The sequence below is a fragment of the Mustela erminea genome, chromosome 5, assembly GCF_009829155.1.
Source record: "Mustela erminea isolate mMusErm1 chromosome 5, mMusErm1.Pri, whole genome shotgun sequence".
Lineage (NCBI taxonomy): Eukaryota > Metazoa > Chordata > Mammalia > Carnivora > Mustelidae > Mustela > Mustela erminea.
The window spans coordinates 67,682,763-67,710,264 of record NC_045618.1 but is presented as its reverse complement, the minus strand read 5'-3'; the positions used below and the strand labels follow the sequence as shown (position 1 = coordinate 67,710,264).

Below are 27,502 nucleotides of genomic sequence, written 5' to 3'. Positions count from 1 at the left end.
GTAAGCAACATGATGCCAGCCTTCGGGTTTCTTAAACACTCAATGGGAAACAGGGAGTGTAGAAACAACTAACCAAGGAATAGAAGTACGGCATTTTAAGAAGTATCATTTAAATTGCAGGGGCTGAAGGAATCAACAGAAAGAAATGACCAAAGTGGAGTGGGCTTAATAATACTAAACATATGTATATATAATCCCTCACATTTGTATGTATATGTAATGAAGGACTTTTCTCACATTTATAATTTCATTTGAGATACTCTTTACCACGAGGTTGCAGAACAGATGTTAACAGATGAGGAAACTGGGACTCTGCTAGCTTTGGTGGCTTGTTCAGTGTCTTCGATCTGGTTAGCAGAGAAACAGAAAGCTGAGCCCAGCTCTCTTCCTACCTAGTCCTTTCTCTGGCCCCTCTTCCACTTCCATGGGGAACTGGTTCCCTGGAGGTAAGTTCTAAAGCAGGTTGGAATTCTCAACATCAACAAAGGAAAGAGGCATCTAAGAGTGACATGGAGCATGGGTGGCCATGGGAGAGCTTGAAAATATATGAGAAGGAAATGATCAAGTAGGTGGATGGTTCTGCATATAAAATAGAAAAGCCAGGGTGTGAAACACTGAAAGAATGCCAAGTGGTGACCAAGGGAACCATTGATCTTAGATGGTAAATTCTCCCCTCCTGCCCCCTGACTAAGATATTTATCTCCTACATCTTTTCAAACTGAATAAACAAAGAAAACACCACTATCTTCATGTAATATATCATCCAAAGTAGACATATACAATCTCTCTTGGCCCCCTTCTAAACCATAGTCACAGTGAGTGACATCATTCTCATTTCCTAGTCTCTAGGTCCTATATCTAAAGTTTATATGCTGTTCTGGACCACGCAGATGGAGGTGAAGTCTTTAAGAAGGGCATCATATCCTTTTGCCATTACGCTTCTATAATTCTTAGCAATATTTGACATGGCGATGCACACTGACCCCAGATAAAACCGTGAGAGCTTCCAGGGAGGTGTTACTCAAGGCAGTTTCTCCCATACAGTACAAAGACAGAGATGGAGTTCAGGAGATGGTGTACTGTATCTCTAAGTGGAAAAGACAGAAGGTCTCCAAAGGAACAACTGAATGGAGAGCCGATTTAGGATAAGAAACCGGAAGTATACAGTGAACTGTTACAGTGTTGTGATGCTGTGTTAATCTTTTCATAAATATTTTGGGTGGCCTGGAGCTTTGGTGTTGAGAATCTATTCTGATTTCTGTGCTTACAAATAAGAAAGTTATTAGCAGATGAAAAAAAAAAAAGCACAACTCTACTGATATGCAATTTCTGCCCATACCCCCTTGCTCTCAACATTGTTATCTATTTTAATAAGCAACAGTATTTTGGCAAATGAAAATTCTCAAAATCCTCAATCATGCCCGTATCCCAAAGCCTGGACTTAGTTGGAAAGGTTTATGCCTCTGACTCAGTAGAGCTGGTTATCCTCTTTAATTGGATTGATGGCGACAATTGTAATTACCTTAGATGAGATTGCCTGTAATGTAATTATGCTTCCTTCATCAGCCTGAGCCGGACTTGTGGAATACATACAGAAGATGCCTCCAATTACTGAGAGGTTAAGGAGAGCATCACATTGCTTCACAAATCATGTTTGTTACTATATAGAATTTCAAAAATTATGTCGGAAGCTGAAGGAATTAGTCCTCTAAAGCAGCTTTTCTGATCCAAAGATGTTCCTGTATGAGCTAGAATGTAGAATGAAATGGCCAGGTTCCAGAACTATATTTTTACTTGGATTAAAAGCATATTTTAAGGACATGACATAGAGTACCAATAGTAAACTGTATTTTCTCACTGTTTTGTTACTACTTTCTATTTATAAACAATGACTGCATCTTAAAAGACATTTAAAAAAATACAATACCACTAGTAATGTTTAACTTGATTTTTTGGTATGATTTGAAAAGTTACAGTTCCTAAAACTAACGTAATAAATAACAGGAGGTAATTTTAAAATACTAGTCTTTATGATAGATGGAGCTATAATTAATACCTAAGGAGCCAGCTGCTTACTACAATAATGCCTCTCTCCTATTTTCCAATTAACACATGGAGAACTTTAAAATTTTTCAATTGGAAGCCCAGCCTCGAAACAGGACAAGTCTGCCAAACGTACTGCAAACACATGTAGTTTAGGAGAAATGACACATACTGGAAATCCACCCCAATCTTATTAACTTTAGCATTGCTCTCATTAAAAATAGAGCTGCTTATGGGTTTTTCCTTCTGAAGCATATGAAACATAGAACTTGGAAATGTGCCCTTTTGAAAAACTTATTCCTGTATTCACAAACCAGATGGTGCACATCAAATGCATCCTGATTTCCTAATGAAATAAAAAAAAAAAAGGATTCCTATTGTGTTCTTTAATAAGATTAACGCATCCTCAATTGCTACTTTGGACAGATACTCCTAGAAAGTTAAACGACTTGGCTAATGCTGTCCTGCTGGACCTGGACAGGAAGGCCTCGGCTGAGTTAAAGAGCTGGGGCCATGCTGAGGGGCACTCTGCTTTTAATTTCTCCAAAGTAGGCTCTAAGAGAGGTGCAAGCCCCGCCACAGCTGCTGCTCAGAAAGAAACCTTCTGTCTCTGCATATCAGAAACCAAGAGTCTGCTGTCTCATAAAAGAGCTAATCAAGCAAAAAAAGAGAGAGAGAGAGAGAGACTCTCTCTGTGCCCCCATTCTCTCTCCCTCTCTCTGTCTGCCTCCCTCCCTCTGGTCCACTGCTTGGTCGAGCCATCAAATCATATCTGTAGGATGCTCTCATCACTAACACCACCAACAAAAAAATAATTTTAGGCACCATTTGAATGTCACACTCACAACTTTGAAACACCATACCATTAAAATATACCCAAAGCCAATAACATTATGCTGGGTTTTTCCAACGAATCAGAGAAGAGTATAAAGTTGCTTACCTTGGAGAAGGTTGGCTTGTGTGGCCAAAATCTGAAAAAAGCAAAGAGAAATGGATTAATTTTCTATTACTTCTCACTTTTGCCACCATGATACTGCATTGAACTAGCTATGGTATGTCTACTAATTTAGAAAATCCACATTTCATTTTCTCTTGCTTGAAGGAATAGAATGGTTTAAGCCAAGTTGGGTTCTAACCTGAACCCAGTTGCTCTATTTAATTCCACTATTAAATTAGGAATATGTTTGGCCAAGGAAACGCATCCATCAATAGACTGGAATAAAAATACTGTGGTTGTCAAGACACTGTAGCTGTAAAACTTTATTATTTTCTTTAACTTTCAACATCTTGAAGATCTCTGAACCACTACGTCTTTTTTTATCTCTCTCCACAGTGAAGAAAATTTTCTCTTTGTGCCAAAACACCCTGTTTCATGAAATGCAACATCGTATCTCATTTTTCTTCATGAACTGCTCTAATTTAACAGCTGGGCTGGAAGAGCACACATTATCAACAGGTTCAGTCATATAACACCCCAAACTTAGAAATAACAAGTTGGAAGCTTCACATCCTACAAAATAAATCAGTTACCCTATCAATTCTATAAGCCTCGGAGTCTCAAAATTGAAGGAAGGTATTTTGAACAGCACTGTGCAAAAGCTGTTGCTGAGTTAGGTGTTCAGTTAAGCTGAACAGCATGCCATGTTCCTAGTTTCCTTTGCAGAAGCATTTATTTTACATTTTAAATATGCATACCTTCTAACTTGGGCGAGGAAAAACTTAATTTAAAATAACACCACCACCACCAAGTGATGCTATGGTTGATCAATACTTCAAGATTTGAAAAAGTTTTCCTCAAATGTCACACACTTCCCTGGGACCTGGGAACTTTCCCTCCCTTTAAGGTGTAAGATTGCTTTTCTTCTTGCTGTTTTGCCATTTAAAAAAAAAAATCCCCCCCAAAACAACAACAACAAAACCTATTTAACAAACTGCTACCAAATCCATCTAAAGGTTAGCATTCTTTTCATTTTAGTGCTACTTCTTAATGGGCAAAAATTGATTGATTAGTTCACCTAGAACATTCTTAGCCTTAGGGCCGAAACAGTATTTTGTATACAAAAGTGGACTGGATTTTAAAAAGAAAAAGAAAATCAACATTCCAGAATACAGTGAGATTCAAAAATGGAAGAAAATAGAAAAAGCAAATTCAGAAAGCATATCAAAACTCTTAAATATATTTAAAAATCTAATGGATGTGTTTTAAGTTGTATTGAACACTGGCTTTCCTTCTTAGCTGGAAAGGTACTTACACTAAAAAGTCCAATTCATCTGGAGAGTTAATATAGTAAACATCAGAATCACCTTATTTTCCCCAAACTCCATACACATTTTGAGAAAAAAATAAAGGCAATTATTTTTCCTATAAATCCACAACCTCTATTACTTCCCTTTCCCTCCACCGCCATCGCCCTTCCACATTGACTTTGAAACTAATTTTAAGAAGAGGATTCTTTAAGCGGAAAGTTTGTTGACCTTTCAGAAAAGACAAGAGGTGAAAGAGAAGCAGGTAACTCCTTGCCACTGGCTAAAACAAAGTGAGTGAACCTGTATAATATTAATTCTCTTATACCCCGATCTTATCTCTGACCCTCTTCTACCATTTATTGTTTAGGAATCTGGAAGTACCATGCCCCCAGCACAATAATTTATACTTAGGAGAAGTGATTTTTAAACTTAAGTGTGCATGCAGATTCCTTGGGGTGATTCTTAAAAATGCAGATTCCTGAGTTCCAGTTCAGCTCAACTTAATCTGAAAGACTCAAGGGTCAGTGCCCAGGAATGTTCATTTTCAATAACCTTTCCAGGCACCTATGACTGGGTGGTCATTTTGAGAAATACAGACTTAGGAAGATATGAAAAGTGATCATTGGCTGCAGCAAGTGCCAAAGCCTTGGATGGATAAGGTATATTAAACTGATACCCAGAGAGTAAAAATTTAGTACTTTTAGAATGTGTTTGAACTTGTGACCATCAACTTACTATATATTGCTATATACATAAGATGTCATAAAGGATCCTAATGGTCCTATATCTATTATAGCCTATAATAGATACACACAAAATAAAGAGAAAGGAATCCAAGCATAATACTAAAGAAAGCCATCAAACCACAAATGAAGAGAACAAGAGAAGAAAAAGGAACAGAAACTACAAAAACAACCAGACAATTTAAAAATGGTAGTAAGTACATACTTATCAATAACTACTTTAAATGTAAATGGAATAAATGCTCCAATCAAAAGGCAAGCTGACTGAATGGATAAAAAACAAAAACAAAAATAAGACCCATCTATATGCTGTCTTCAAGAGACTTACTTCAGACCTAAAGGCACATACAGACTGAAAGTGAAGGGATGAAACATACATCATGCAAATTGAAGAAAAAAAAAGCCAGGGTAGATTTTTTTTTTTTTTTAATGGGGTAGACTTTAAAACATGTAAAGAGAGGCAGAAAAGGGCATTACATAATATAAAGAGATTAGTCCAACAAGAGGATATAACAATTGTAAATATCTACACATCCAACATAGGAGCACCTAAATACACAAAGAAAATGTTACCAGACAAAGAGAGGGAAATTGACAGTAATACAATAGTAGGGGATTTTAACACCTCACTTACATCAGTGGTTAGATCAACAAGGAAACAGTGGTTTTGAAAGCCACATTAAACTAAATGGCCCTAATAGATAGATACAAAACATTCCATCCAAAAACAACCAAATATACATTCTTTTCAAGTACACATGAAACATTCTCCAGGATACACCACATATTATGCTGCAAAACAAGTCTCAATAAATTTAAGAAGACTGAAATCATATTAAGCATCTTTTCTGAACATGATGGTATGAAACTTGAAATCAATTACAAGGAAAAAACTAGAAAAGACACAAACACATGGAAGTCAAACAATATGCTACTAAGCAAAGAAATTGAAGAGGGAATTAAAAAAATACACAAAGACAAAAGAAAATTAAAACAAAAGGGTCTAAAATCTGCAGGATGTAGCAAAAGCAGTTATAAGAGGAAAGTTCATAGGCTTACAGGCCTACTTCAGGAAACAAGAGAAATCTCAAATAAATAACCTAACTTTGCACTTAAAGGAGCTAGAAAAAGAACAAACAAAGCCCAAAGATAGTAGAAGGAAAGAAATAATAAAACTTAGAGAAGAAATAAATGAAAGAGACTGCAAAAATAACAGAAAAGATCAATGAAACCAAGAGCTGTTTTTTTAAAAAAATAAATAAATAAACCAACTGAGAAAACTTTAGCTAGACATCTCAAGGAAAAAAAAGAGAGAGGTCTCAAAATCAGAAATGGAGGAAGAGCTATAACAACTGACACCACAGAAATACAAAACATTATAAATATCAATATTATGAAAAAATTATGTACCAACAAGCTGGACAAGCTAGAAGAAATGGATAAATTCTAGACACATGCAATCTTCCAAAACTGAATCAGGAAGAAATAGGAAATTTGAACAGACCCTTTACTAGCAATGAATTGGCAGGCAATCAAAAAATTCTCAACGAACCAAAGTCTAGGACCAGATGCCGTCACAGGTGAATTCTACTGAACATTTAAAGAAGAGTTAACACCTATTCTCTCAGACTATTCCAAAAATAGAAAGGGAAAGAAAACATCCAAATTCATTCTACAAGCATTATCCTGACACCAAAACCAGAGAAAGACATTATACAAAAAAGAAAACTACAGGTTGATATTTCTGAAGAACAGAGAAGCAAAAATCCTCAAAAAATATAAGCAAAAACTGAATTCAATACATTAACAAAAATAATTCACCCCAAGGAAAGATAAAAACAATATGATCATTTCAATAGATCATTTGACAAAATGCAACACCCATTCATGATAAAAACTCACAACAAAATGGGTTTAGAAGGAACACAGCTTAAGATAATAAAAGCCATATATGAAAAACCCACAACAGACATTACACCTAATATTGAAAACTGAAAACATATCCTCTAAAGATCAGGAATGAGACAAGGATGTCCAGTCTCACCACTTTTATTCAAGATAGTACTAGCTATACCAATTAGACAAAAAAAAAAAGATCAAAATGTGTAGCATCAAAAGGAAGAAGTAATCATCACTACTAGCAGAAGACATGATACTATATACAGAAAATCCTATAGACACAACCCAAAAACCATTAGAACTGATAAATAATTTCAGTAAAGTTGTAGGATACAAAATTAATATATAGAAATTTGTTACATTTCTATACACTAATAATACAGTAGGAGAAAAAGAAATCAAGAAAGCAATCTCATGCACCAAAAAGAATAAAGTACCAAGGAATAAATTTAATCAAGGAGGTAAAAGATCTGTATTCTGAAAACTATAAAATATGGATGAAATAAATTCAAAACAACATAAATAAACAGAAGGACATAGTGTGCTCATGGATTGGAAGAACAGTGTTGTTAATATGATACTGTCCAAAGCAATCTACAGATTCAATGCAATCCCTATCAAAATAAGACTGGCATTTTTCACGAAACTTGAACAATTAATTCCAAAAATTAATTCTAAAATTCTATGGATCCACGAAAGACCTTTAATAGCCAAAGCAATCTTGAGAAAGAAAAATAAAGAAGGAGGTATCACAAGGCCCAGATTTAAAGATATACTACAAAGCTACATTAATTAAAACAGTATGGTACTGGCATGGATATAGACACATAGATAATGGAATGAGATAGAAAGCCCAGAAATAAATCCACACCATATGGTCAATTAAATTACAACAAAGGAGGCATAAATATGTGATGGGGAAAAGAGCATTTTCAATAATTGGTGTTGGAAAAACTGGAGAACTCATGCAAAAGAATGAAAAGGGACTATTTTCTTATACCATACACAAAAATAAATAGATCAAAGACCTAAATGTGAGATCTGAAACCATAGGCAGTAACTCTTGGACATTGGCCTTAGCAACATATTTATGGATAGTCTCCTTGGTTAAGGAAAACAAAAGCAAAATAAACTATTGGGATTATACCAAAATAAAAAGCTTTTGCATAGTCAAGGAAACAATAAATAAAACAAAAGGCAACTAAGTAAATGGGAGAAGATATTTGCAAATGATACATCTGATAAGGGGTTAATACCCAAAATATATAAAGAATTTATACACCTCCCCCACTCAACACCAAAAAATCCCTAAACTATGCAATTAAAAAAATAGGCAGACAACCTGATTAGAAATTTGTCCAAAGAAAACATTCAGATGGTCAACAGACACATGAAAAGATGCTCAACATCACTAACCATCAGGGAAATGCAAATCAAAACCATAATGAGATATCAGCTCACACCAGTCAGAATGGCTAGTGTCAAAAAAAAAAAAAAAAAAGAAAGAAATAACAAGTGTTGGTGAGGATGTGGAGGAAAGAGCACACTTGTGTACTGTTGATGGGAAATGGTGCAATTACAATGGAAAATGAGGTTCTTCAAAATACTAAAAATTGAAACACCACATGACCCAGTAATTCTGCTATGGGACATATATCCAAAGAAAACAGTAACACTGTTTTAAAAAGATATGCACTTGTATGTTTATTGCATCATTATTTACAATAGCCAAGATATGGAAGCAACTCAAATGCCCATCGATAGATCAATGGATAAGGAAAATGTGGTATAGATATACAATGGAATACTGGCCATAAAAAGGAATGAGATCTTGCCATTTGTGACAACCTAGAGGGTATTACACTAAGTGAAGTAATTCAGATATAGAAAGACAAATATCAAATGATATCACTTATATGTGGCATCTAAAAAACAAAATAAACACACACAAAAAGCAAATAGACTCTTAACTACAGTGCACAAACTGGTGGTTGACAGAGGAAGAGTGTGAGGGATGGGTGAAATAGATAAAGAAGTATAAACTCCCAGTTATAAAAACAAACAAGTCACAGAGATGAAAAGTACAGCATAGGGAATATAGTCAATAATATTGTAATAACATTGTATGGTAATGGTGACTACATTTATCATGGTAAAGCACTGAGTAATGTACAGAATTACTGAATCAATATGTTGTACATCCGAAACTAATATAACATTATAAGTCAATTATACTTCAATAAAAAAATGATTTACTGAACTAAGATATACAATGTGACTATTTAAAGTATAAAAACAAAAGATAATATACAGTGTTAGAGTCAAAACAGTGGTTACCTGGGTGGTGGGAGGGGATATCTAGAAGGCAGCATAGATGAGGGAACTTTGAAGTTGTTGGTTACACAGGTGTCTTCAGTTTCAGAAAATTCATTAGGCTGAATATTAATGGGGACCTTATTCATTGTATACCTCCAGATAAGTCATAGAATCCTTGAAGTTTACAGTTGGAAGGCCTTCAGAAAAAAATTTTCCCAGTCTTTTCATTTTTTTTCAGGTGAAGAAGCTTTTATGTAGAGAGATTAACTAGCTTTACGATTATTTTATAAATGGGGTGACGTGAAATATTAATGGAAAATTTTAGTTGTGATCTTAGATAATTCCCAGGTACCTGCTTAATTTTTACCCCTTCTCAGTTTAAATGGAAATATCCATAAAAAGACCTATGTAAGTAAATACAATTAATCATAATCAATCATGTACTGTCTTGGATTTGCATAGAACCAAAATACTGAAATCGACACATGGCATGCTGCTGGTTCTAATTTTCCATCAATTCATGACACACTTCATGCTTTGCTTGTGACAACACAAGCCCTTCAACTTCCTATTTTAATTAATGTTATGAAAGGCACTGACATGCCCATAGACCTGCCATGAAGTTCCTGAGTGTGGAGTGACCCTTTCTGATACATATAGATTGCATAAATAATAATAAACATATTATAATCACTTTCTTTGTTTTGGCCTCAGTATGTCACTTCCTTTATCTATAAATGTTAGATTCAGACTAGATGATATATAAGAAACTAACAGAATGATATAATTAAGTTAAAACAAAAGGATTAGTATAAAGATGCCAACTTTTAATTTAAAACATATATAAAATTATTTGAAAGATGATCATCTCTCCTATCACTACCATCTCACTGAAAAGGAAAATTTTAACACTAAAAGCATAGGAAGCACATAATTTCAAAATAAAGACCACTCTTCAATTGTTAAAAAAAAAATCTTTGTAAAATACTTTATTTCCCTTATGTTTCCATGTTGCTCTAGATTCAAAATAACTCGGTCACTGACCAGCAGCAATCTATGAACTATTTTGGGGGGGAGTTTTCCTACAAAGAACTTAAGGACAGCATTTCCCTAGGTATATTTGATACGACCCTCCTGCCCTGATATGCTTCTAAATAAAGGATTTCCTGGTTTTAGACCAAAAGGATGTGGTATAGGTGGTGGGTGCTTCACAGTATAATCCCCTTTCAGAAATTCTTAGTGAAAATATTACAGATTTAGAGTTCTCTCTTTTTAAAATATTTGTTTATATATTTTGAGAGAGAGTTCATGCACAAGAGTATGCAGTGGGGAGAGTCAGAGGGAGAAAGAGAGAGGGTTTTAAGCAGACCTTGTCTGAGCATGGAGCCCAACGTGGGGCTTGATCTCATGACCCCGAGATCACAACCTGAGATTACAACCTGGCCTGAAACCAAGAGTCTGATGCTTAACTGACAGTGCCCCAAAGGCACACCCAGAGTTCTTCTAAAATAAGGCAAAATGTTATCTTTATTTTATCCATCATTCAAAAAATTTATTTACCTCAGAAGGTATTTTTTGCATATCGGGACCCCTTAACTTTCTCCAAACCTGGTGTTCTGCATATCACTCTCTCAAAAAGTATTCTATGATTTTCCCTAAATCAGAACTACATCCTGAAATGCCAGCTATAGTTAACTGGCCCACCATTCTCCCACTCCCTAATGGTAACTTTGGAGGAATCTTTGACCTACACTCAAGAAATATGAATTAAGAGAATTGGAAGGGAGTCAACACTGCAGGTGGCAGGTCACAAAGCCAGTCCAGAATCAAGCCCAGGAGGAGAGTAGGTCTTTATAAGGGAAATGGTGTCCTCCTACCCCCATCAGGGCAAGCTGTCGGCTTTATTCCTGACAATTTTGAAAAGTTCAGCTATGTGTAAGGACACCAAAAGAACAGTGGCTTAAACAAGATAAGTTCTATTTTCCTTTGGTATGTATAATTACATCGTCATGGTCAGTGGTTCTCAAAGTGCAGCCCCAGGGAAGGAGCATCAGTATCATCTGGGAACTTGCTAGAGAGGCAATTTTTTTTTTTTTTAAGACTCTCCCCTTGCCAAGCACTCTGGGTGATTCTGACACTAAACTTTCAGAACCAGTGGTCTAGAGGTAGTTGGTCCAAGGCTGGAATGAAAATTATGTCCAAGGGGCCTTCCAGGATCCCTTGTCTTCTGATGCTTCCCTCACTATACCCTCAGAGGATTCCCTTTTACATATCAACCCAAATGACTTGCTGCCACATGTGTTCAGTCACAATGCCCATGCTCTTTTCCTCAGGAAACACTGTCCAAACCAGACTCCTCCTCTGAGTTCTTCTGTCAAAGGTCTGGTTCAGGCCCTATCAGCTATCCTGGACTGGGCAATGGCCTCCTACTTGCCTCTGTTCTGCCTATGGATTCTCTTCAACCTATCTACCCCCACCTCACTAGCAGAATTATCTTTTTTTTTTTTTTTTTTAAATGTGACATTTGTCTCTTACTCGACCACTATCTGAATCCCATGGCAAAGCTTAAACTCTACGATGAAGGTGGCACATTTTAATACCTGGCATCTATTTTTCTTCTCAGTTCTCTGTTAGTCCCTCACCTGGACACTTTCTGGATCCCAGTTACAGTAAACCATTTCCAGATCTGACCATGTTGCTTGGTCCTACATGCCTTTGCACTGTTGTTCCCCTTGTTTAGAATGCTGTGTTAGGACTCCTCGCCATACACACTCATCCTCAGGCATACTTCTTCCAACCTTATTTTTCACTCATAAACACCCGCTCATTCCTTGAAATCTAACCTATACAACACATCTGTAGGGTCTTTTTCAATGTCCCCAAGCACGGTTCCTTGCTTCCTTGTGCTCTTCTTGTAGGTATTCCTACCTATTCTGGAATGCTCATCATGTTGTATTATAATTTTCTGTGTACAAGTCTGCCTCCCACATTAGATGACACTTCTTGGAAGCAGGCACTGTTACTTATTCAATAAACATTAAATGCCCACTTTGTGCCAGGAAGTTCATATCCTAAAGTGTAAAGCTTAGCACAGTTCAAAGCATAAGTGAACGAATGTTTTCTATAAATTCTCTCAAGGATGTAATGATTGCAATTAACACTTATTTACAATATACCTGGGTTGTCCCTGAGAAACACACTAAGTAACTTAGTTGTTAGTAACGTTTTGGATTTGGCCACTTCAGAAGTGAGAAAGAATTTTCAAAGGAAGTACTGGACTTTAAAGAGCAAAAGAAGTAAAAAAAGAGGGGAATGAGGAAAAAAAAATCCCTGGGATCAGGGCAAAAGAAATGAAATTTCTACATTCAAAGCAACGGATATGTTTCTATCTGGGAAGATTGGGCAAAATGAGTTCTTTAATGATTTCAGCTCTACAGAGAAACAAATATTATCCTTCCAAGTTTGTAAGACTTAATGGCACCTGTCCCTCTTGCTGAGCAGGAGATGGTGAATTATGTTGTCTACGCACTGATGAATTTAAATTTCCTCAGGCATAGTTAACTGTGATGCCACTTCACCCTGAAATCGTTTCCTTCAATTTTTTAAAAGAAAGGAAAATGTCCTAATGTTTGAAGATTTTCTTCTGATTATTTAAAAAATGAAAATCTTTCCAGGCAATTGTCCAAATCTAAGAGCTTAAATTAAAATGCTCATTTTCAGAATTTCTCATGTAACTTCCTGTTTGGATTGAGGATATAGATCTTCTTTTGCCTAACCATGGGACAAAGAGAAATGAATGCTTCTGAAATTCCAGACCAAGTTAGAATCAAGGACACTTAGCAAAGATAAGTGGTACTGCTATGGCTCTCAGAGAGAGGCCTAAGGGCAAGCAAATCTTTTTATGGTCTGTCCTGTGCCAAGATCTAGCTTATTGTTTATTCCATCAGTGAAAACATTCTGGAAGGTTATGTTCATCATGGTACTTTGTCACTAGTCTGATAAGAAAAAACAATTAATGTGATAGCCAACATTGTTACTTTTCATAATGAACCAAGCAATATATATGCAATTTTGATGCATAATTGTTGGATGTAAAGTATTATGGACTGTATTTACAATTTGTTTGTCAATTATGAAGCTACTATACAATGCAAATAAAAAATGCTACAATCTTTTCGTAATTTTCATGAAGGGCCCTTCTAGATGCAAATTTTTATTTATGTAATTTTCATAGGATGCAATTATGACGTAGTCTCCATCTCATAAGCAAGAGGTTTATTGTAAACACTCTATTTAGCTTGCAAGTACCATACAGTTAAATGACTAATCACAGAAACTCAGTCCATGATCATTGACAAAAATGGCCACACTTACAGCTGAAATTAACACAGAGGAAAGTGATCTGCTTCTCACCCACACCCAGGAAATCAATCACAGCAAAATGGCCCAACCATGACTGTAAGTTTGTGATGAGATAACAATTAATCTGCAGTCTGAGTCAGAAAAAAAAAAAATGCTTTTCAAAGGTCCTATTTTCCCACTCCAAGTATGCTGGATACAATGAAGGGGCATTGGTCCACAACAACAGGGCAAGACATTCTCTCAACGTGTTTGGATGAGATGTGTCAACTCCTCTTCACATTTTTCTTACCCACTAACCCTTCTCTTATGGCCTCCCAAATCTAAAGATATTGATTTTTAATGAAATGTGCTTATGAAACTGATAATATTTTCCAAGCTCCCATTACTTTGACTTCAGAAATAACATCTAGTTCACGTTAGGGACTTACATTATGGCTAGAAGACTCAGAAAATGTCACTAAAAATGTCAGACAGTGGGTAAGAATTGCTCCCCCATGGATTTTACTCCTACCCCTGCAAAGTCTATTATTTTATACTGACAAATGTTGGGGTCTTTTGGCATATGTTTACTATAATTAGTTCTCCTTCCTGTTCTCCACTGTGGATCTTTCAAAAAGTCACTCTCCTCAAGTTCTCTTTCTCCTACCATATTTCTTATCAGTGTCAGTAGATAATCTTGTTCCTTCAAACCCAGAGATACTAGAAGTCAATACATGGGAACTCTCTCAACATCCTGAAACTTCTCTGTCCACGTCCACATTCCATTCCTCATCTACAGATTTATGCCTTTACCCATCCTCCCCTGCTTCTCTCCTGATAAAATGAAAGAGGCATTTCTCTTTCAGTCTAAAGCTTTCAACTTTGAGTACATCTTTCCCATCAAGATCTCAAATTTAAAAAAAAAAAAAAAGAAAGAAAACTTTCTATCAGCCTTTCTACTCCTCAGATATCAAACATCTTTAAAGAATTGCTTCCAATCCTTATTCTGTGTTAGCCAGACCATTAAAAGGACCCTCCAACAAAACATTTCTCCTGGTATTCATGTCCTTTGTTTACTTACCTCTCTCTGAAGCTGAGCAGGACTTATAACTTACTTCTGGGCCAAAAGAATGCAATCAAGTGTCATCATATAACTTTTGAGTTTAGGTCAAAAGAACTTTGGTCTCTCCACCTGGATCTCCTGCAACACTTGCTCTTGGAGAAGCTAGCTGCCATATATACAATCAAACCAACCTGAGATTACAGCACTATTACAAAACCCAAACTGGCTATGTAGAAAAGTAGAGTGGAGAAAGAAAGCACTGCCTACCCAGCCCCCAGTAGTTCCCACCAACCCTGATGAGGCACCTGCCTTATGAGTGAGGAAGTCCTCTTAGACATTTAGCCCAATTGAACCTTCAGATAATAGCAGTTCTGCTCATGATCTGACTTCAACTGTAGGAGAGATCCTATATTAGTTTCCTAGGAATGCTATAATCAAATACCCAGGCTGGGTAGCTTAAAGAAAGCAGAAATTTATTCTCTTACAGTTCTGAAGGCTAGAAGTCTAAAATTAAGTATGCTCCCTCTGAGACTCTGGAAAGAATCCTTCCTTGCCTTTTCCTAGCTTCTGATGGTGACCATAAATCCTTGGCATTCCTTGGATTATAGCTGCATCAATCCAATCTCTGCCTCTGTCATCACAGGGCATTGTCCCTGTGTGTGTCTTTCCTTCTTGTCTAAGAATGTCAGTCATGTTGGGTTAACTACCCACTCTACTCCAGGATGACTTAATCTTAACTATATCTATGAAGACCTTATTTCTAAATAAGGCACATTTGGCAGTATTGGGGATTAGGACTTCAACATCTGTTTTTGAGGGACACAATTCAGCCCATAACAGACCCCCCTGTAGATCTCTCTAGCTGAACTCAGTCAACCCACAAAACCATGAGAGATAACAATACATGGTTGTTTTAAACCACAAGGTTTGAGGGTGATTTGTCCCATAGCAATGGGTCACCAAAATGCCTTTCTTTACTGAAATCATTTCCACTAACCTCAACCTGGCTTCTGCCAACACATCCTATTGACAGGGTCACCAGTGACCTCCTGGTGTTAAATCCACCAGAGGTGTTATTTTAGAAGGGTGACATAGCCTATACATCTACCTCCCTTTCTCCCTGAAGTCCATCAAAATGACCAAAGAAATTTGTATGTAAGAATAAATTCATCAACTGTCTGAAAACAAAGAAATATGACACCAGCAGACAGAAATTTGAAGTATTTCTTAGACTGAAAGCAGATAGAGGTGGAAAAAAGATGCAAAAACACAGCCAGAGAACCCATAGTTCAACAGGCTGAGGAGAGGGCCACTGAAATGGTGACATGTGTGGCCTCCTCAGAGCCCAGGGAAGAGCCCAGACTCTGAGTCACAGGATCAGAAGCCTCTGTCAGGGTGGCAGCCAAGGTCTCCCCCTCTTTCTTGCTCCCTCCATGCAGAACAGACATGCTCCTTCACCAACAGTAGCTATAAAAGTAAAGTTGGACCTTTCCTGGAGGGGCTCCTACCCTAGTGACTGGAGTCAGAGGGGCAAGTGGCAGTGTCCTCAATAAAGGCAGAACTCCACAGACATGGAGAGAGCAAATCAGAGAGGAGTCATCAGCTCAGCACAGGGGCAGATGCCAAGAAAAGTGCTTCCTCCCATCCACTTCTCTCCACTTACACTTTCCTGCCACCACAGTCCAGGTGGGTATGTGTCCTCCGCTGTCCAGCCACCCTCACACCCTGAAGGAAACTTGCCCTGATGGGAGCCTCATGTGACTAAGTCTATCCACTCACCAAGTCACTACTGATAGTGCAGAGCTTTTCAGAATGAGACAGACCTTTAAATTTGTATTTCCCAATGTGGACACTATGTCAATAGTCATTTGACATTTGGGTCCAGATATTTCTTTGTTGCAGGATCTGTCCTATGCATTGTAGGATGTAGGGCAAGTGACATTCTTGTCCTCTGCCCACAAGATGCCATAAGTATGCCTTCACCCCCCCCACCCCCAAGCTCTGACAACCTAAAATGTCAGCAGACATCGCCAAGCCCCCGCTTTAAGAATCCATTCATGACTAACAACTCCCCCCCACACCTGCTCTCGGTTTATTACTAAGAGACTGTAAAACTCCATCCTCTAGGAAATACTGGCCAGGTCTGACTGTAACTGCCTTCTCAGCTCCTACTCCAATCTCTCAGTTCTTCCAGGAACATGACTTTCCTTCACAGACACAGCCACAACAGAGGCCCACACGACAGAGGATGCAGACAACATCCAGATGTCAGTCTTCACACAGTACTTGCAAATGCCTGCAAGGGAAGCTCTCTGCACTCTTAAACCCACGATTTGTGGTTTCAGATATGTGCAGCTCTCCTGCCAACTCAAAACTTCTCCCAGAGTAAAGACCATATCAAGCCCGAGGAGCGTGGTTTACAATAGAGGAAAGGTAGGAGTGTGTGATTGAAAGGCGAATACCAGGGATTTGACTCAACAAGTGAAGTCAGTGGAGGAAATAAATTATCCTCTAATGAATCAGGGTAGAAAATAGAAGAGGCTAAAATTCTTCCCCTAGACAGTAGGCCTTGCTGGAGTTTCACTCAAGCTAATTGTTCCTCTTTGAAAAGGAAATGTTCTCAGGAGAGACAAGACTCACCCACTTTTGCTTCCAGGAGAAACCTTCAGACCCCAGGTGCCACCAGAGAGGAAGGGTAGGGTGGGAGGAACATTTGGAGGGTGAGGAAAGAAACTTCACTGGGGTCATGGCTGGAGTCTTTGGGGGCTCCTTCTCAAAGGTCAACTCCAACAAAGAGGAGCGGGAGTGTGTGCTGGGGGAGGGGTAAGGATGGGGCCAAGAGGCCCCTCAGCTCAGTCTTTCCACAGGCAGTGGGGAAATTGCTCATTAGTTAGGCATCGAGTTATCTTTCTTTAATACCTTCCTCTGGAAGTAGATGCACACATGTAACCTCTCAACAGCTCTTTTCAGAGGGAACACATCTGTCCAAGTGAATCAATGTTGCCCGCTCTACACTGATTTAGCTACACTCACTGTCATGCATGTGGAGAAGGGGAAAGTGATCCAGGCTTTTTATAATTGACCAAGATGTCAAAGTGGTACTTCATTAAAAACAAAACAAAACAAAAACCATTGTTCCTGCTCCAGAGCAGTAGGCAGCAAACTCTGAGCCCTCCATCTATTTGTGTCAATAAAGTTTTATCGGAACACAACCTCACTAACATCATCTTTGGCTGCTTACAATGGCAGAATAGATTAGTTGTGACAGAGACCATAGGACCCAAAAAGTCTAAAGTATTTATTATGCCCTTTACGTAAAGAGTTTCCCAGCCCGGCGCCAGAGCACTGAAGACAGAATTGTTTTTAATATTCTATCTAGTTGCCTGCTTTTTATTTTCTCTGTGCTTTAGCTATACTTAAACAGAACATAGTTTTCAGTATAAGACTGACAGTTTTTGTGAGAGATGTATTTAAATTTCTTCGCTTAAAAAAAAAAAAGATTTATTTATTTATTTGTCTTAAAGAGAGTTGGAGAGAGAGAGAGTAGGAGAGCCAGGAGGGGCAGAGAGAGTGAGAGAATCTGAAGCAGGCTCTACACTCAGCTTGGAGCCCCGCATGGGGCTTGATCTTGTGACCCTGAGATCTTGACCTGAGCTGAAACCAAGAAGCTGATGCCGACCCGACTGCGCCACTCAGGAACCCCAGATTTCTTCACTTTTAAACAAACAGTGCTTTTCAGAAAGGTCTGGAATGCTGCAGCATGGTCTAATGTGGACCTGCAAGTCTGAAGGTAGAACGAAGGAAGAAGAGACAAGGATGTTGGGATGGGAGAGGCAAACACAAAGTGCTGGTTCTACTTTGCAAACCCAGGACAGAGTCAGGTGGTGTGGGGACAAGGCTGGGTGGAGGGATCCTTGTCTCTGAGAGCCCCTCTCCCTCCCAGCCATCCCATATTCTTCCAGTTATGTTCCTTTCATGGGCCCAAGGTTCCTCCAGCTGTGGGAAGGGACTTGCTTGTCTATCCCCTGCTTGTCTATCCAGGAATGCCAAAGCTCTGTCTTCCTATCTGGTGATCCTCTTTCTGCTCTTCCCTTCTTTGTGCTCAAAACCAGATCCCCTGGAGACATCCACCTCCAGCCTAGGCCTCTGGCAGCTTTCCTGGCCCACTGCAAGTGCCCTAGGGAGAACAGAGTGAATATAAACACAGGCAGGTCTTGTAAAAAAACCTGTCAAATTTCATTTTGAAAATCTCACCCTGCATTTAAATAACAGTTCTAGAACAAAACAAGTAGCAAAACAGAGTTTTCTTTGCAAATTGTTGGCTACAGGGTTGGTTGGGGGGGGGGCTTGTGAATGCATCTGTTCTGTAGGAATTTTTGTTGAAGAAAATTCATTTAATTTGGTAAAATACTGTTACTATGAACCAGCTGCTGGTACATACGAGAGGCTTTGCTCATCGAACTCCAATTTAAAATGATCTTGGTTTAAAAGTAGTTTAATCTTCCCAAAGTGAAATCTTTCTACAATGACTGGACATCAGAACATTTGGATAATATGATGACCTTGTATTTATTTGAATTTGTGTAATATTTCACAACATATAAATCACTTTCACAGAGATGACCCTATTTGGTCTTCCAATCCAATCTGGGAGGTAGGTAAAATGTTATTCCTTTGAAAAATAAATAAATGAAGGCTCAGGGAAGTTCACGGCCTTGTTAACTAAGGCTGCACCAGAGTAGGAAGAGGACATTAACCAAGATTTTGATTTCTGAGTTCTTGGAATTTCCTCTCACACTCTTGGTATGTTTTCTAAATAGGATGCTGGTTTTCATCTCATCATGGGTCCCTGTCATTTCTTGCAAGAGGTCCCTGAATTCTTATGCCTACTAAGCATTGTCTACAGAATAAATTAAGGCTAGGCCAGACACATCCAAAGAAGTCATGGTAAATAGCATATAATTAACTCATTTAAAAGGCACCGTTTGTCATTTTTACACACAAAAAATATTAAAATTAAGAGTCTTTTTCTCCAGTTGTAGAACGACCTGCTCATTTGGGAAGTCTGGGAAAGAGTAAATAAACAGGTTTACTAAAGTTGGGTACTGCCAGGTTTCAGGGAATCGCAGAAAGCTTGGGTGGGGATATAATCCTGAACAAAGGGTTCCCTTGGCCCCATCATTGTGTCACAAAGTCAACTGATTATAATAACTCAATAAAGAGAGGCTGTGTGCCTAGAATCTAGGGGTGTAGTCTGCAGCAAGATAAGATCCTGAGCAAGTTTCCAAACTTTTCTCAACTGGAGTTTCTGTACATATAAAATAGTACTTTCTTTACAAGGTGGCTGTAGGGGTTGAATGGGATAACCGATTTTTATAAACTGCTTCACGCAGTGCATACCACATTGTAATCATTGAATAAATTTTTGTTATTGTTTTCAATAGTACTGTTGATATCAATAATATATTTTCAGCTTCTCCGCCACCTCAGTATTTGCCCATTTCTGCGAAAAGATGCTTCATGGCTTCTGTGCTGGATGCTTGCCGAAACCTGTTATAGGAAAAGTGGTCTGTCTTTCTCTTATTTCTCACCACACAATGTTCTTGCCTCTATTAAGCTAGCAACAAGCCCCAGGCAATATTACCTTTTCAAGATGAGGACACACTCCCACATCGGGGCTGTCAGAGAGAATTTGGGGCATGTGAGCCATTTAAATGAATCAAACCTGACAAATCTGATTTACAGATTAAAATAATGTTGTGATATTTACCAAAAGTATATATAGCAAGTTAAGACACCTCCGACAGGCAGACATTGATTGCCTGTTTTAATCAGCTGGTATAATTTAGCTACCACGAGAAGCAAAATGCTTAGGAAAGGTAAATCTGATCATAAATAATTCCAGAACATTTTTGATGCATTTAAAAATGAAGTAAGACCTTTGTTCAGGATTTGCTACAAGGTGACACGTCTACTACATGATGGGAGGTCACATCAGGTTTCATTTGGGTGTTAGGAGAAGATCTGACTTGACATAAACAGCTGCCAAACAAAGTGTTGAAGCAATTTCTCCAGGTGCTGGCGTATTAAGATAGACGGAGAGACGACTGAGACCCATTGCCCGCATACATTCACTCAATCTCTGACACTCCTGGGACTTTATCAATACACCCAACATTTCTGAGCAGAATCAAGAATCATGGCCTTGAAAGAAACCTCGAGAAGGTACTTCATCAAGAGACCCTGGAGCAAGGTTATTGCTTAAGAGAAGCATGGCCTGGCTTTCAAGACTGATTTGATGAATGAATGAGAAAAAAAAACAACTCTTTTCACCTCCCAACCCCAGAAGCCTGCTTAGCCCTGGGGGTAAGAGAGGGGCTGGAGAGTCTGGAGCAGACCCAAGGGTTTAAAGCCCTATCCACTTACTTATTATTTATACCCCGCCTGTTTCTAAAAGAGATTTGAGGCAGCTTACAACAAAAGATACCAGCAATAAAAAGCCTTATCCACAGTCATCCCTTGCAGGGTTTTAGCATCACTTTCATGATCATCAAAAATGAGTATTAAATGGCTATTTGCATGGGATGCTATGCCAGGGGCTGAATAAATCAGGCAGGGCCAGGCTCTGACCTCTGTAAATTTCCATCCGTTCAGATTGTGTTCATTCATTCTTTTGACAAATATTTACTCAACACCTTCTCCATGCCAGTGCTGTTAAGCAGTGGTGGGGTGGCAAAAAAGAATTATAGATGGGTACTGCCCTGCCCTCAAGAAGTCTACAGACTCATGTAGGGGCCCTTGAGCAAGGATGTATGATAGTGATATATGTCTGGACAAGACACAAACTTAAACTCTCCCATGTCGGACAGATGGCATCAGTGATGTGAGCAGGTTACAGAGAAGTATAGTGGAGGGAGGTCAGAGAGAACAGCATCTACTCACTGTGTGTCCTAAAGAGACACCAGCTGAAGCAGATCAGGCTGCTGGCGAAGCTGTGAAGGAGAACTCAGCCTTCCCGGACACCTCTTTGTCCTCTTGGCGCTCTCTGCCTCCTCTTCCCGCGCTTTCCCTTCCCATCTGGACACTCTAAGCCCTAATGCTGTCAGAGCTGCCTAGCTTCCCAGAGGACTGGCATGTCATCTTGGTGACATATTCTGGGATACAAATGCACATTTCTACAGGACTCTCACCAACAACAGGCATACAGAGCCTTTATCTCCACCAAGGTAAAAACCATCAGCCACTGCTTGTTGCCAGGACATGGCACAGAGTATCTGATTTTAAAAGAAGACCAGGCCTGGGCACAAAAGAAGTAATCTTGGCAAAATACATGGTTCCTGGAGGCCTGTTGTTGATGTGAGAGCTTTCTGGGTGTCCTCAAACCCAAGATCCAAATGTCTTCCAGGCCTGCATACCCAGAAGGCAAGGAGTTCCCAGGGAAAAGATCCTTGAAGGGTTCTACCAGCAGAAGATTCCCTAGCTCCCGAGCTAGATGGTAAGGTGGAGAAAGAACCTCTTTAGCTATAGTTCTTCATTCCTTGGAGCCGTAGTTTTTAAACTTGTTTTTAAAAGAATCTCCAGGGAAGCTTGAAAAAGTACAGATACCAAGGCTCCATCCTCAGAAACTCCTTTCCTTCAGGAGATCTGGAGTGGGTCCTGGAATTTGAATTTTTAATAAGCATCACAATAGCCTCTGAGCAATGGTCTCAGAGCCACTTTCAAGATATACTGCTAAAGAGACATGCATTCTAGGAGAAGGTCTAGAAGAACAGGTGTCTGTCTCATTCACAGATGAACTCCTAGCACTTGAAGAGTATATGGCTCAGGTTACACACGCAACAAATATGTATTGTTTTAATTAACAAATAGAGACCTGCTCTGTCCCCTGGCCCCCTGTGTGAGTAGAGGGCTTGGTAACATTTTTTAGTGAATGATAGCTCTGCAAAAGCTATCAAGGTATACCGGAGGCTGCATAAAGAACTCGGGATTATGTAGATGTGGAATGAGGCAGTACAGAACTAGTTTACTGATTGAAAGGAGTAATCACATGTGGATCTTGCCCTACTCTCAAAGATCTGACCAGCTGGGGGGTGGTGGTACAGGACTGGAAGGAAATACTTTGAAACTTAACCTGAGAATCACAGCTCTGCCTAGCATCTCACCATTCACCCTCCCCTCACTAGGCTTCTGGAGTAAACAAAGTCCTACATGAGGGGTGCTGACTGGCTGACAGAAGGCAGGGCCAGGAATGAGGAGGAGTAAGCAGTGGGGGGAGCCCAAGGCTGCAGGACACTGAACACGGAGGACACCTGCTCTGACCTACAAGGGACACTGAGCACACTCTTCACGCCGCACCCTAGAGGCAGCTGCCTCTTCTGCTTAGTGTAGAGTGAAACTCTTTTGGCCAAGGCATTTACCCTCTGGCATTTAGCCTATTGTCAGGATAAATTTATTCTTTTGTCTTCTGACTGACTTTGATAAAAAACAAGTGTCAATCTATCTAAGAAGAGAAATCCTGCAACTTCTTTCAGTGACTCATTGCTGGGTCTTGTAATCCACTGTCAGGGAATTCTCATGCCTCCTGTCTGATGTCAGTAAGCAGGAGAACCGAGAGAGGAATCCTCATATCCACTGACTGCATCACTAGCTTTCGTAAGAGCACTACTCAGGGTGGGCCTGTTTGGGCTCTGGCAGTTGCTCAGAGCAGGACAAATCTTGTTAACATCTATGATGGCTTAGTCGACATTTTGTCTGGTCTATTTTCCTTTTACCAGTGGAAAGAAAGAGGATATGGGGCAGAGCCTGGTTAAGTGGGACTTCTGCCCAATACCATCATGCCTGATGAAGCAATTAATGGATCCAGAATCTGCTTTTGGACTATCTGAGAAAATTTTCCAATCAATATCTTCTTCTTCAGAGTTCAAGAGAAGGATTCATCTACAGATTGCTGTGTAAGTATTCTATTCCCATGCAAAGAGATAGGAGACCTAGGTTCTGGCGTGGGCTCTAACCTTGTATAAGAAGTGTAAACTCAGGAAGCCTGGTGGGTCAGTTGGATAAGCCTCTGCCTTTTTGGCTCAGGTGATGATCCCAGGGTCCTGAGATCAAGCCCCACATCGGGCCCCCCCCACTCAGGTGGGAGCGCACTTCTCCTTCTCCCTCTGCTGTTCCCTCTGCTTGTGCTCTCTCACCCTCTCTCAGTCAAATAAATAAATATATAAATAAAATCTTAAAAAAAAAAAAAGTGTAAACACCCCGTATCTCATATCCCTCTGTAAACGGAGTGGGTTCCGCTATCTGTAGTGAAAAATGCTCTCTAATGGTTTCTCATCACACTTAAAGTTCCAATTACTTACAATTTTTATATGATTTGGGGCTGAGATTCTGTTCCCAACTCACTGTTTCATGCACTGGTCCTCTCTATGCCTCTAGCACTCCAAACTTATTTCTGCTTTGGGACCTCTACACATATCTCCTCCCTTAAATTCTACTCCCCACCCCTTCTCCACCTCTCCACATGAAATGCTGTTACCCCAGATTGTTGCATGGCTGACTCCTCCTTGTTATTTAGGTGTCAAGTTCAAATGTTACCCTTCTGGAGAAACATCCATGACCACTGAATCTCATACCCTGATTTAATTTTTTCAAAGCACTTACCATTACCTGGAATTACCTTATTTATTTGGCAGTTGGCTTGTTTGCAAATAGTTCTGCCATAACATGACAAATGTGTTCTTAAAAATCACAGCTACCTATAATTGCACAACACGAACCCCCTGGGCTTTTGCAAAAACAGGTTTGTGAGCCCTATCCTCAAAAACATCATCAGTGACACATTAAAAAAAAAAAAAAAGATGGAAACAATAAAAATGTAACACAGTGTTATTTATGTGTTCAAGATATTCATATATACCACAATAAATATGTCACCTTATCTTGAAAAAGACTTGTGGTTTGCCTGTGGAAGTAGGCATGGGGGTGAGGGCTGCAGCTTGAGAGTTACTGCGTGAAATCAGATGGACAGCGGAAACACCAGATGTGGCTCATCACACACTCAGAGAACCCAGGTAGCTGGGAGCGGTTTGAGGTGGATGCGCACATCCATTTTTCGTATTCCTATCTTATGTGGCTCAGTTAAACTGGGTGCCGTTTCCTGCATTCCAATGTTTCTCATAGATGAAGTCATGCCTAAGCAAACATGAAATTCACATTGTGCTTAAGCTCTTCCCTAATAAATTGGTAGCATTGGAATCAATTCACATTTTTTAAAACAAGCATTCTAGGAGATCTGATGAAATTTGCTCTGCTCGCTAGGATTTAAGCTCCACATGATCAGAGAACTTCCCCGTTTTATTCATTACTATATTCCCATATCTAAACAACCTGGCATATAATAGGTTTTCAGCTTGTGTTTGCTGAATGAATGAATGAATGAATGAATGGCTCTTCATTTGACTTTCTTCTCTCCCCACCTACCAGTCTGCCCTTTCAAGGGTCACAGTGATCTTCACCAGTGTGGAGGTTGCTTTTGGTGAGGGGGCAAAAATAAGATGACAGGGACTTCAAAATTGCTGTATTGGGGCATATGTTCTCTGAGGACAAACACACACCAAAAAAACCCAAAAATGAAACTCAAACTACTACAAATTATTGAGCTGTCCACCGAGGTCCTTCTGCTTTCGTAGTCATGGAAGATCTCTAATGTTCTTTGCATGCCTTACAAATAGATTGTCTTAAAGAATCTGTGCAGAACTATGGATGAAGGAAGGCAGAAACATCACACAGAGCCCTATATAATGTGGAAAGCCTCTCAGAATGCATTCCATCAAAAATAAAGGGAGCTTCAAGTCTAACTACCAGCAGGTAATTCTAGCCTCTGTCTCTCTTCTCCCTATGAGTAACTCCAAGACCTAAAATCTAATCATTCTACTAAGTCAGGGAACAGAATTAGAAGTGGCTTTGAAAGGTCATCCCAGACAGGTGGGTTATGTCATATTCCTAAAGGGTTTGAAAATTGTTTGAATTTCAGGGAAACTGTCTAGCACTACTAAGTAAAAGGTCAAATCAGAAAGTCCCTAAAGAGCTCAGGAACGCTCTTCTAAATTTTCTCTGATTTAAATTCTGAACCTAAGAAAATGTGCCTGAGAATGCAAATGTTGTGATTGAGTTGCTTTAGTTTATCAGGCAAAATAGGGAATATTTTGTTATGATTCTTTACTTCCTCAGTAACTGCTCAATCTTATGGAGAGTTGAGTGGAGTGGCAAAGTAATTACATGGTGAGTACCATATATTTACGATTATTTATGTTTTCTAGATTGGAGTACAGGGTAATTATTTTTGGTCTTATTAAGTGCAAATTACCAAGTAGTCTTCAGGAACATGTAATTACTATGTACTGTAGTCACATGCCACTTATCAAGCAAAATGAATGCAGTCAAAATTTTATTTAATACAAGCAAAATGATGCATGTGGTTTTATGAAGCAAAGTACAGGGACCTGCCTTCCTGTCGTGGGAGAGCAAACAGAAGCAGTTCTTCTTAACTTAACTCTTTCTCAATGAACTAGATCGACATTTCTCAAAAGTATAAGCATACAGATGTCTGAAGCCCCAACCCAGACATAAACAGTCCTAGGAGGTGAGGTCGTAGTCTGTGTCTTTTACAAGTCCTCAAGGTGTTCTGTGTGCTCACTGCTATGAGAGAGCACCTGCCTGAGATTCACAAAATACTATGACCAGCAGGGTTACCTCCACACAGAACAGACAGGAAAAAATGGGGTCCTAGATGGCGTGAATTTTTCTGTTTTTCACTGTTTGGGTAGTTTGTGTTCTTTTTGGATTGCACGTTGACATATATCTTTAATCCCACTTACAAGGATACAGAAGTGTTATACACTGACTGTTCCCTGTATGTTGTTCTCTATTATACAGAGACCATCTAAAGCCAATTTAGTTTAGATCTTTTAGATTTTAGTGAACACGCAGAGGCACAAAACATACACAAACATACACAAATTATGAAGGACAAGCAGCATGAGACTAAATAGTGGATTGCCTCATGGTCACATCAAGGGCAAACTTTAATCAGCAGGTATTTCCTGAGCACCTACTCAATGTGATGCCATTTACTTTCTATACCCATTTATTCAATAATTCTTATTTCCTTAATTGATCATCAGAGTGGTTAAGGGCACAGGATCTGGAGTCAGGGGACCCCAGTCCCACCATTTACTAGTTAGAAAACCATGTGTGGTGTCAAACCATGGTCTGAATGTTTGTATGCCCCCAAAATTATTATGTTGGTATCCTATCCCTAAATGTGATGGCATTAGTAGGTGGGGCCTTGAGCAGGTGAATAAGTCATGAGTGGAGAATTCATGAATGGGATTGGTCCATTTTTTTATCTTCAATTTCTCTCTCTCTCTTTTTTTTTTTATTATGTTCAGTTAGCCACAGCATAGTACATAAATAGTTTTTGAAGTAGTGTTCAATGATTCATTAGTTAAGTATAATACCCAGTGCTCATCACAACACGTGTCCTCCTCAATACCCAACACCCTGTTACTCCCGTCCCCCACCCCCTCCCCTCTGAAACCCTCAGATTGTTTCCCAGGGTCCACAGTCTCTCATGGTTTGTCTCCCTCTCTGGTTTCTCCCCCTTTGGCTTTCCCTCCCTTCCCCTATGCTCTTCTGTGCTATTGCTTATGTTCCACATATGAGTGAAACCATATGATAATTGTCTATCTCCGCTTGACTTACTTCACTTAACAAAATCCCCTCCAGTTTCATCCATGCAACGTCCAAAAGAGCCAAACTGCAGAAGGAGCCGAGATGCCCTTCAACAGATGAA

General features: G+C 39.2%; 1 protein-coding gene across 1 annotated transcript in view; it reads right to left on the bottom strand.

The window, feature by feature from the left end:
* Positions 1-27,502, bottom strand: part of SEMA6D (semaphorin 6D) — a 573,086-nt gene that overhangs the window by 168,077 nt on the left and 377,507 nt on the right. The window contains exon 4 of the mRNA XM_032343613.1: positions 2,984-3,014. The gene's annotated coding sequence lies outside the window, so the exon portion shown is untranslated. The remainder of the gene's footprint in view (positions 1-2,983; positions 3,015-27,502) is intronic.